Here is an 11,962-nt window from a genome sequence, read left to right on the forward strand (position 1 = left end):
ACTCATTCTTTCAGGCTTGCGAAACAACTTTTTCAATATCGATGCAAACGGTGCTCGTTTTGTGTTCTACACACCAAAAACTCATTCTTTCAGGCTTGCGAAAAAACTTTTCAGTATCGATGCAAACGGTGCTCGTTTTGTGTTCTACACACCAAAAACTCATTCTTTCAGGCTTGCGAAACAGCTTTTTCAATATCGACGCAAACGGTGCTCGTTTTGTGTTCTACAGACCAAAAACTCATTCTTTCAGGCTTGCGAAACAGCTTTTTCAATATCGACGCAAACGGTGCTCGTTTTGTGTTCGCGGGACCAAAAACTCATTCTTTCAGGCTTGCGAAACAGCTTTTCAGTATTGACGCAAACGGTGCTCGTTTGTGTTCCAAAGACCAAAAACTCATTCTTTCAGGCTTGCGAAACAGCTTTTTCAATATCGACGCAAACAGTGCTCGTTTTGTGTTCTCAGGACCAAAAACTCATTCTTTCAGGCTTGCGAAACAGCTTTTTCAGTATTGACGCAAACGGTGCTCGTTTTGTGTTCTAAAGACCAAAAACTCATTCTTTCAGGCTTGCGAAACAGCTTTTTCAATATCGATGCAAACGGTGCTCGTTTTGTGTTCTACACACCAAAAACACATCATTTCAGGCTTGCGAAACAGCTTTTTCAATATCGACGCAAACGGTGCTCGTTTTGTGTTCTACAGACCAAAAACTCATTCTTTCAGGCTTGCGAAACAGCTTTTTCAATATCGACGCAAACGGTGCTCGTTTTGTGTTCTACACACCAAAAACTCATTCTTTCAGGCATGCGAAACAACTTTTTCAATATCGAAGCAAACGGTGCTCGTTTTGTGTTCTACAGACTAAAAACTCATTCTTTCAGGCTTGCGAAACAGCTTTTTCAATATTGACGCAAAAGCTGCTCGTTTTGTGTTCTACACACCAAAAACTCATTCTTTTAGGCTTGCGAAACAGCTTTTTCAATATCGACGCAAACAGTGCTCGTTTTGTGTTCGCAGGACCAAAAACTCATTCTTTCAGGCTTGCGAAACAGCTTTTTCAGTATTGACGCAAACGGTGCTCGTATTGTGTTCTAAAGACCAAAAACTCATTCTTTCAGGCTTGCGAAACAGCTTTTTCAATATCGATGCAAACGGTGCTCGTTTTGTGTTCGCAGGACCAAAAACTCATTCTTTCAGGCTTGCGAAACAGCTTTTTCAGTATTGACGCAAACGGTGCTCGTATTGTGTTCTAAAGACCAAAAACTCATTCTTTCAGGCTTGCGAAACAGCTTTTTCAATATCGATGCAAACGGTGCTCGTTTTGTGTTCTACACACCAAAAACACATCATTTCAGGCTTGCGAAACAGCTTTTTCAATATCGACGCAAACGGTGCTCGTTTTGTGTTCTACAGACCAAAAACTCATTCTTTCAGGCTTGCGAAACAGCTTTTTCAATATTGACGCAAACGGTGCTCGTTTTGTGTTCTACACACCAAAAACTCATTCTTTCAGGCTTGCGAAACAACTTTTTCAATATCGAAGCAAACGGTGCTCGTTTTGTGTTCTACAGACTAAAAACTCATTCTTTCAGGCTTGCGAAAAAACTTTTTCAGTATCGATGCAAACGGTGCTCGTTTTGTGTTCTACACACCAAAAACTCATTCTTTCAGGCTTGCGAAACAGCTTTTTCAATATCGACGCAAACGGTGCTCGTTTTGTGTTCAAAAGTCCAAAAACTCATTCTTTCAGGCTTGCGAAACAGCTTTTTCAATATCGACGCAAACGGTGCTCGTTTTGTGTTCGCGGGACCAAAAACTCATTCTTTCAGGCTTGCGAAACAGCTTTTTCAGTATTGACGCAAACGGTGCTCGTTTTGTGTTCCAAAGACCAAAAACTCATTCTTTCAGGCTTGCGAAACAGCTTTTTCAATATCGACGCAAACAGTGCTCGTTTTGTGTTCGCAGGACCAAAAACTCATTATTTCAGGCTTGCGAAACAGCTTTTCAGTATTGACGCAAACGGTGCTCGTATTGTGTTCTAAAGACCAAAAACTCATTCTTTCAGGCTTGCGAAACAGCTTTTTCAATATCGATGCAAACGGTGCTCGTTTTGTGTTCTACACACCAAAAACACATCATTTCAGGCTTGCGAAACAGCTTTTTCAATATCGACGCAAACGGTGCTCGTTTTGTGTTCTACAGACCAAAAACTCATTCTTTCAGGCTTGCGAAACAGCTTTTTCAATGTCGACGCAAACGGTGCTCGTTTTGTGTTCTACACACCAAAAACTCATTCTTTCAGGCATGCGAAACAACTTTTTCAATATCGAAGCAAACGGTGCTCGTTTTGTGTTCTACAGACTAAAAACTCATTCTTTCAGGCTTGCGAAACAGCTTTTTCAATATTGACGCAAAAGCTGCTCGTTTTGTGTTCTACACACCAAAAACTCATTCTTTTAGGCTTGCGAAAAAACTTTTTCAATATCGACGCAAACAGTGCTCGTTTTGTGTTCGCAGGACCAAAAACTCATTCTTTCAGGCTTGCGAAACAGCTTTTTCAGTATTGACGCAAACGGTGCTCGTATTGTGTTCTAAAGACCAAAAACTCATTCTTTCAGGCTTGCGAAACAGCTTTTTCAATATCGATGCAAACGGTGCTCGTTTGTGTTCGCAGGACCAAAAACTCATTCTTTCAGGCTTGCGAAACAGCTTTTTCAGTATTGACGCAAACGGTGCTCGTATTGTGTTCTAAAGACCAAAAACTCATTCTTTCAGGCTTGCGAAACAGCTTTTTCAATATCGATGCAAACGGTGCTCGTTTTGTGTTCTACACACCAAAAACACATCATTTCAGGCTTGCGAAACAGCTTTTTCAATATCGACGCAAACGGTGCTCGTTTTGTGTTCTACAGACCAAAAACTCATTCTTTCAGGCTTGCGAAACAGCTTTTTCAATATTGACGCAAACGGTGCTCGTTTTGTGTTCTACACACCAAAAACTCATTCTTTCAGGCTTGCGAAACAGCTTTTTCAATATCGACGCAAACGGTGCTCGTTTTGTGTTCTACACACCAAAAACTCATTCTTTCAGGCTTGCGAAACAACTTTTTCAATATCGAAGCAAACGGTGCTCGTTTTGTGTTCTACAGACTAAAAACTCATTCTTTCAGGCTTGCGAAACAGCTTTTTCAATATCAACACAAAAGCTGCTCGTTTTGTGTTCTACAGACCAAAAACTCATTCTTTCAGGCTTGCGAAAGAGCTTTTTCAATATCGATGCAAACGGTGCTCGTTTTGTGTTCTACACACCAAAAACTCATTCTTTCAGGCTTGCGAAACAGCTTTTTCAATATCGATGCAAACGGTGCTCGTTTTGTGTTCTACAGACCAAAAACTCATTCTTTCAGGCTTGCGAAACAACTTTTTCAATATCGAAGCAAACGGTGCTCGTTTTGTGTTCTACTGACCAAAAACTCATTCTTTCAGGCTTGCGAAACAGCTTTTTCAATATCGACGCAAACGGTGCTCGTTTTGTGTTCTACACACCAAAAACTCATTCTTTCAGGCTTGCGAAACAACTTTTTCAGTATCGATGCAAACGGTGCTCGTTTTGTGTTCTACACACCAAAAACTCATTCTTTCAGGCTTGCGAAAAAACTTTTTCAGTATCGATGCAAACGGTGCTCGTTTTGTGTTCTACACACCAAAAACTCATTCTTTCAGGCTTGCGAAACAGCTTTTTCAATATCGACGCAAACGGTGCTCGTTTTGTGTTCAAAAGTCCAAAAACTCATTCTTTCAGGCTTGCGAAACAGCTTTTTCAATATCGACGCAAACGGTGCTCGTTTTGTGTTCGCGGGACCAAAAACTCATTCTTTCAGGCTTGCGAAACAGCTTTTTCAGTATTGACGCAAACGGTGCTCGTTTTGTGTTCCAAAGACCAAAAACTCATTCTTTCAGGCTTGCGAAACAGCTTTTTCAATATCGACGCAAACAGTGCTCGTTTTGTGTTCGCAGGACCAAAAACTCATTCTTTCAGGCTTGCGAAACAGCTTTTTCAGTATTGACGCAAACGGTGCTCGTATTGTGTTCTAAAGACCAAAAACTCATTCTTTCAGGCTTGCGAAACAGCTTTTTCAATATCGATGCAAACGGTGCTCGTTTTGTGTTCTACACACCAAAAACACATCATTTCAGGCTTGCGAAACAGCTTTTTCAATATCGACGCAAACGGTGCTCGTTTTGTGTTCTACAGACCAAAAACTCATTCTTTCAGGCTTGCGAAACAGCTTTTTCAATATCGACGCAAACGGTGCTCGTTTTGTGTTCTACACACCAAAAACTCATTCTTTCAGGCATGCGAAACAACTTTTTCAATATCGAAGCAAACGGTGCTCGTTTTGTGTTCTACAGACTAAAAACTCATTCTTTCAGGCTTGCGAAACAGCTTTTTCAATATCGACGCAAAAGCTGCTCGTTTTGTGTTCTACAGACCAAAAACTCATTCTTTTAGGCTTGCGAAACAGCTTTTTCAATATCGACGCAAACAGTGCTCGTTTTGTGTTCGCAGGACCAAAAACTCATTCTTTCAGGCTTGCGAAACAGCTTTTTCAGTATTGACGCAAACGGTGCTCGTTTTGTGTTCTACAGACCAAAAACTCATTCTTTCAGGCTTGCGAAACAGCTTTTTCAATATCGATGCAAACGGTGCTCGTTTTGTGTTCGCGGGACCAAAAACTCATTCTTTCAGGCTTGCGAAACAGCTTTTTCAATATTGACGCAAACGGTGCTCGTATTGTGTTCTAAAGACCAAAAACTCATTCTTTCAGGCTTGCGAAACAGCTTTTTCAATATCGATGCAAACGGTGCTCGTTTGTGTTCTACACACCAAAAACACATCATTTCAGGCTTGCGAAACAGCTTTTTCAATATCGACGCAAACGGTGCTCGTTTTGTGTTCTACAGACCAAAAACTCATTCTTTCAGGCTTGCGAAACAGCTTTTTCAATATCGACGCAAACGGTGCTCGTTTTGTGTTCTACACACCAAAAACTCATTCTTTCAGGCTTGCGAAACAACTTTTTCAATATCGAAGCAAACGGTGCTCGTTTTGTGTTCTACAGACTAAAAACTCATTCTTTCAGGCTTGCGAAACAGCTTTTTCAATATCGACGCAAAAGCTGCTCGTTTTGTGTTCTACAGACCAAAAACTCATTCTTTTAGGCTTGCGAAACAGCTTTTTCAATATCGACGCAAACGGTGCTCGTTTTGTGTTCGCGGGACCAAAAACTCATTCTTTCAGGCTTGCGAAACAGTTTTTTCAGTATTGACGCAAACGGTGCTCGTTTTGTGTTCCAAAGACCAAAAACTCATTCTTTCAGGCTTGCGAAACAGCTTTTTCAATATCGACACAAACAGTGCTCGTTTTGTGTTCTACAGACCAAAAACTCATTATTTTAGGCTTGCGAAACAGCTTTTTCAATATCGACGCAAACGGTGCTCGTTTTGTGTTCGCGGGACCAAAAACTCATTCTTTCAGGCTTGCGAAACAGCTTTTCAGTATTGACGCAAACGGTGCTCGTTTTGTGTTCCAAAGACCAAAAACTCATTCTTTCAGGCTTGCGAAACAGCTTTTTCAATATCGACGCAAACAGTGCTCGTTTTGTGTTCGCAGGACCAAAAACTCATTCTTTCAGGCTTGCGAAACAGCTTTTTCAGTATTGACGCAAACGGTGCTCGTATTGTGTTCTAAAGACCAAAAACTCATTCTTTCAGGCTTGCGAAACAGCTTTTTCAATATCGATGCAAACGGTGCTCGTTTTGTGTTCTACACACCAAAAACTCATTCTTTCAGGCTTGCGAAACAGCTTTTTCAATATCGACGCAAACGGTGCTCGTTTTGTGTTCTAAAGACCAAAAACTCATTCTTTCAGGCTTGCGAAACGGCTTTTTCAATATCGACACAAACGGTGCTCGTTTTGTGTTCTACACACCAAAAACTCAATCTTTCAGGCTTGCGAAACAGCTTTTTCAATATCGACGCAATCGGTGCTCGTTTTGTGTTCTACAGACCAAAAACCCATTCTTTCAGGCTTGCGAAACAACTTTTTCAATATCGATGCAAACGGTGCTTGTTTTGTGTTCTACAGACCAAAAACTCATTCTTTCAGGCTTGCGAAACAGCTTTTTCAGTATTGACGCAAACGGTGCTTGTTTTGTGTTCTAAAGACCAAAAACTCATTCTTTCAGGCTTGCGAAACAACTTTTTCAATATCGATGCAAACGGTGCTCGTTTTGTGTTCTACAGACCAAAAACTCATTCTTTCAGGGATGGGGGCAATTAGGACAGGAGGTGTTGTGGAAGACCTCGGTCCCAACACCTCATCCATAAGGACAAACCAGGGCCAAGTAGCAGCAGTGGGCTTTTCAGTGACTCCCTCTCCTGACCCTGGATATTTGCAATCCTAAAGTTAGATGGAATAAAAAAAAAGAGTTGACTAAACAGAGAAACCAACAAGACTTTTAGAAATATTTTTTTATTTGTGTGTGACATGAGAACTTAATTGCCCCCATCCCTGAGGACACTCCAGGGCCAAGCGGAGCGGTGGGCAACCAGATGGAGAAGGAAGACAGTGAGCCAACAGGAAGGGCTCAGAAAAGAAAGAGGGACAGAGATGATGGAGTTGATCAGGGAGGATATGAGGGCACAGAGAGAAGCAGAGGAGAAGAGGGCACAGAGAATGGACAGACTGTTTTCCAAAGAATGGCACCAAAATAAGGTGCTATAAAAGAAATAAATAAATGTGTTTTGTTCAGACTGTTTCTTAAAGTTTTAAGGTGTTCTAATACATTTCAAAATTGTTTTTGTCACTAATGTTTTTTACATTTGATCTAACAATACATCAACTTCATTTAAAGTTATAAACAGAATTTATTAGGAAAAATACAAACAGCACTTTAAACAGAATGAGGGAAGAAAACATTCAAACACATCAAGATTACAAGACAAAAGGCATAAAATAAAACTATGTACAAGTATTTACAATGGAGACAGCAGGATCAACCTGAGTGACCGGTTCCTGGAAAAACCTCTTCAACAGAACAAAGAGGCAGATGTCTTTCTGAACAGAAAGTCTGGTGGTGTGGCTAAATCTCTCACAAGGTCAGAGACTTGGATGGATGCTGCAACTGAGATCTGTGGTTAGTCTTTCTGGATGGTGAGCGAAGCATCACACAGGTGGTCTGCAGATGTTTGTGATGCCTCTCTCCGCTGTCCACGTCATCGTCCATCAAGTGGGTTTAAAGGGCTGGCTGAATTGACGGCTGCCACATCACTAAGAGGTAATCGGAAAAATGCAGAATTAGAAGATGGTGCTCACAAAATATTACAATTAGTTATACCCCTCAAACATTAATCACATCTAAAATATTATACTTGGCTGACACAGTAGTCATGTTCTGGTGGTACCTCCTCCAGGGCAGACACCTCAGCTGAAAGCTGGTCCCGCCAGAGAGCAACGCTGACTGCCTCAGTCCAAACCTCACCCTCATCCTCTTCTACAGCCTCCTCTGGGTCATCCTCTGGTGCCATGACATCCCCAGCTCCAAAGCAGATGTTGTGGAGGATGGCGCATGCTGTTATGACCTGAAAACAATTTAAAAGAGGGTGCATATATGTGTATATATTATGTATAATGTATATATAAAATGGATCTAGTTCAAAACTTACGTGAGGTACAAAGGTGTCATGCACCTCCAGCGCTCGCAGGAAGATGGCCCTGAATCTGGTTTTCATTATTCCAAAAACACGCTCTATAATAGAGCGTGTTTTTGGAATGATGGCTGTTAAAGCGCTGGGCTCCCACACCTTGTCTTGTCCTCTTGTAGGGAGTGATGAGGGGGAGTGGATATTGGAGGCATGGGTACCCTCCATCAGCAAGGATAAAATACCCTAGAGGAGGATAAACTGTACAATGGGCTGTAGCTTTTGTTGCTATGGTCCGCCATGGCTTCCCCTGCTTGACCAATCCGCTTCAACCCGCAATGAATGATGGGAAATGATGGGCCGCGAAGGATACTCACAACCCATCCTTCAAATCGGGCAAAATAAGGACACATTTCTCGGCAGCATTTGCTCGGAATGATTCATGAATTGGGACAGCCTTCGTCGCCGCGCTGTAACGTAATCGGCCTACAAATACGGCCTTCGAAGGATGCAGCCCCTGAGGCTGACTTCCGGGTCAGCCTCGGCGTTGGTACATTTCCTTTCCGGTTGATTTTCTGAAATGTAAAAGTGTTTTCTGAAATGTAAATTTGTTTTCTGAAATGTAAGTGTTTTCTGAAATGTAAAAGTGTTTTCCGAAATGTAAATTTGTTTTCTGAAATGTAAAAGTGTTTTCTGAAATGGAAATTTATTTTCTGAAATGGAAATTTGTTTCGCATATTGTTAAATTGTTTTCTGAAATGTAAATTTGTTTTCTGAAATGTAAATTTGTTTCGGTACTTGTAAAAGTGTTTTTCACCCCCCGGCCACCGTATAAATCTGACAAACAGACTTATCCCAATCGTTGTGGTTTTTAGTATAACAATGGCCATCAGTGGGTTCTTGATGGACAAACTGTCTACTTTTAAGGCTAGGCTTAAAACTTTCCTTTTTGATAAAGCTTATAGCTAGAGTGGCTTAGGTTATCCTGAGCTATCTCTGTAGTTATGCTGCTATAGGCTTAGGCTGCTGGAGGACATAATGACCACTTTCACCCTCTTCGCTACATTCTCACACTACTCTCCAATTTTGCATTATTTGCTGTTATTTCAGCTTTTAACTTTGTTCTCTCTCTTTTCTATTCCTAGAAGCTACACCTGGCCTGACTGTCTCTACCTGTGACACCTTTCTGGAGAGGGGCATCGTCCAAGCTTCTGCTGGCAACAACTTAATACTCACCCTCTACCGATGATCCACATGGCCCTGTCTTTCAGTGTTTAACCCTTTCTCTCTCCTAGACATGGCAATTGACTGAGCTTTTACTGTGACTAATTCTATGTGCTTCTCTTTCTAACCTTGAAAACTGGCTCAGAGTTTATCTGTTCATTCTTTCTAGGTGAAATGACTAAAGGAGCTACATCCATTAACATTTACTTTTCCTTCCCATAGAAAGGACTTGTGGATCAGTGCTGCTTTGTTCTCTGAAACCCCCAGTCGGTTGTGGCAGATGGCCGCTCACACTGAGTCTGATTCTGCTCGAGGTTTCTTCCTGTTAAAAGGGAGTTTTTCCTCTCCACTATCACTACATGCATGCTCAGTATGAGGGATTGCTGCAAAGTCATCGCCAGTGACTGTCCACTGTCTCTACATGCTCATCTGGGAGGAGGGAATGCTGCAAGTCACTGACTAGATGCAATCTGCTGGGTTTCCTTAGACAGAAATTTTTTTTATCCAATTTGAATAAATAACTCTGACTGCACTGTTCAAGGGTTAGGATTAATTGGAATGTATGTACCTGACTTTTGTGAAGTGCCTTGAGACGACGTGTTGTGAATTGGCGCTACATAAATAAACTGAATTGAATTGAATTGAGTGTAGACAGGCAGATAGTGCCCTTTCCCAGTTAAAAAAGTGACTTCCTGGTCCGAGGGAGCAGGGCTTAGATGATGTCAGCAAATGACCCCATAGGATCGTCGGGAACCCAAAGGTCATTCTTCATGCCAACTTTGATGTAATTTGGTGGTTTTTTGGAAGGTTATTGTGTTTTTTAACATTTGAAGTGAACGGCAAGTTCGTGCCCCAGCCACGCCCCCTAAACGTGCTCAAAAACTCACAAACTTTTAATCCCCCATACAGGTCCTTCTCAAAATATTAGCATATTGTGATAAAGTTCATTATTTTCCATAATGTCATGATGAAAATTTAACATTCATATATTTTATATTCATTGCACACTAACTGAAATATTTCAGGTCTTTTATTGTCTTAATACGGATGATTTTGGCATACAGCTCATGAAAACCCAAATTCCTATCTCACAAAATTAGCATATTTCATCCGACCAATAAAAGAAAAGTGTTTTTAATACAAACAACGTCAACCTCCAAATAATCATGTACAGTTATGCACTCAATACTTGGTCGGGAATCCTTTTGCAGAAATGACTGCTTCAATGCGGCGTGGCATGGAGGCAATCAGCCTGTGGCACTGCTGAGGTCTTATGGAGGCCCAGGATGCTTCGATAGCGGCCTTTAGCTCATCCAGAGTGTTGGGTCTTGAGTCTCTCAACGTTCTCTTCACAATATCCCACAGATTCTCTATGGGGTTCAGGTCAGGAGAGTTGGCAGGCCAATTGAGCACAGTGATACCATGGTCAGTAAACCATTTACCAGTGGTTTTGGCACTGTGAGCAGGTGCCAGGTCGTGCTGAAAAATGAAATCTTCATCTCCATAAAGCTTTTCAGCAGATGGAAGCATGAAGTGCTCCAAAATCTCCTGATAGCTAGCTGCATTGACCCTGCCCTTGATAAAACACAGTGGACCAACACCAGCAGCTGACACGGCACCCCAGACCATCACTGACTGTGGGTACTTGACACTGGACTTCTGGCATTTTGGCATTTCCTTCTCCCCAGTCTTCCTCCAGACTCTGGCACCTTGATTTCCGAATGACATGCAGAATTTGCTTTCATCCGAAAAAAGTACTTTGGACCACTGAGCAACAGTCCAGTGCTGCTTCTCTGTAGCCCAGGTCAGGCGCTTCTGCTGCTGTTTCTGTTTCAAAAGTGGCTTGACCTGGGGAATGCGGCACCTGTAGCCCATTTCCTGCACACGCCTGTGCACGATGGCTCTGGATGTTTCTACTCCAGACTCAGTCCACTGCTTCCGCAGGTCCCCCAAGGTCCGGAATCGGCCCTTCTCCACAATCTTCCTCAGGGTCCGGTCACCTCTTCTCGTTGTGCAGCGTTTTCTGCCACACTTTTTCCTTCCCACAGACTTCCCACTGAGGTGCCTTGATACAGCACTCTGGGAACAGCCTATTCGTTCAGAAATTTCTTTCTGTGTCTTACCCTCTTGCTTGAGGGTGTCAATAGTGTCCTTCTGGACAACAATCAGGTCGGCAGTCTTACCCATGATTGGGGTTTTGAGTGATAAACCAGGCTGTGAGTTTTAAAGGCCTCAGGAATCTTTTGCAGGTGTTTAGAGTTAACTCGTTGATTCAGATGATTAGGTTCATAGCTCGTTTAGAGACCCTTTTAATGATATGCTAATTTTGTGAGATAGGAATTTTGGATTTTCATGAGCTGTATGCCAAAATCATCCGTATTAAGACAATAAAAGACCTGAAATATTTCAGTTAGTGTGCAATTAATCTAAAATATATGAATGTTAAATTTTCATCATGACATTATGGAAAATAATGAACTTTATCACAATATGCTAATATTTTGAGAAGGACCTGTACCTTAACTGCATATTGACCAAATATGAAGCCAATAGGTCAAAATCCCTAGGAGTTCGATAAGTTGGAGGTGAGTAAAAGTGAAAAACTGCCAAAAATTACCCTTTGATCCAAAATGGCCAACTTTCTGTGCATTTTAGGGCATACCTCCAAAATACCTTTTTTCTTGGTTTTAAGGAGTTTTACCAGTGTGCCAAAGTTCAGATCTCTACGACTTATGGTTTGGCCTATCTCACGTCTGGGGGGCGGGCTAAAAGGTTTGGCCACGCCCACTGATGATGACATTAAAGAACAAAAATTTTCTTTGCGGGACAATATTGAGTAAAGTTGTGTGCATTTTGGGGCATGGCAAATCCCCCAAATTGTACCACAAACACGGCATGGAAGAATAATAATAAGAAATCAAGTAATTACAATAGGCCCTTGCAGTGCTTGCTGCTCGGGCCTAATAATAAACATTCGAATTACAATAGACCAGGGATGTCAAACTCCAGTCCTCGAAGGCCGGTGTCCTCAAAC

This window comes from Girardinichthys multiradiatus, chromosome Y, assembly GCF_021462225.1.
Source record: "Girardinichthys multiradiatus isolate DD_20200921_A chromosome Y, DD_fGirMul_XY1, whole genome shotgun sequence".
In the NCBI taxonomy this organism is placed as follows: Eukaryota; Metazoa; Chordata; class Actinopteri; order Cyprinodontiformes; family Goodeidae; genus Girardinichthys; species Girardinichthys multiradiatus.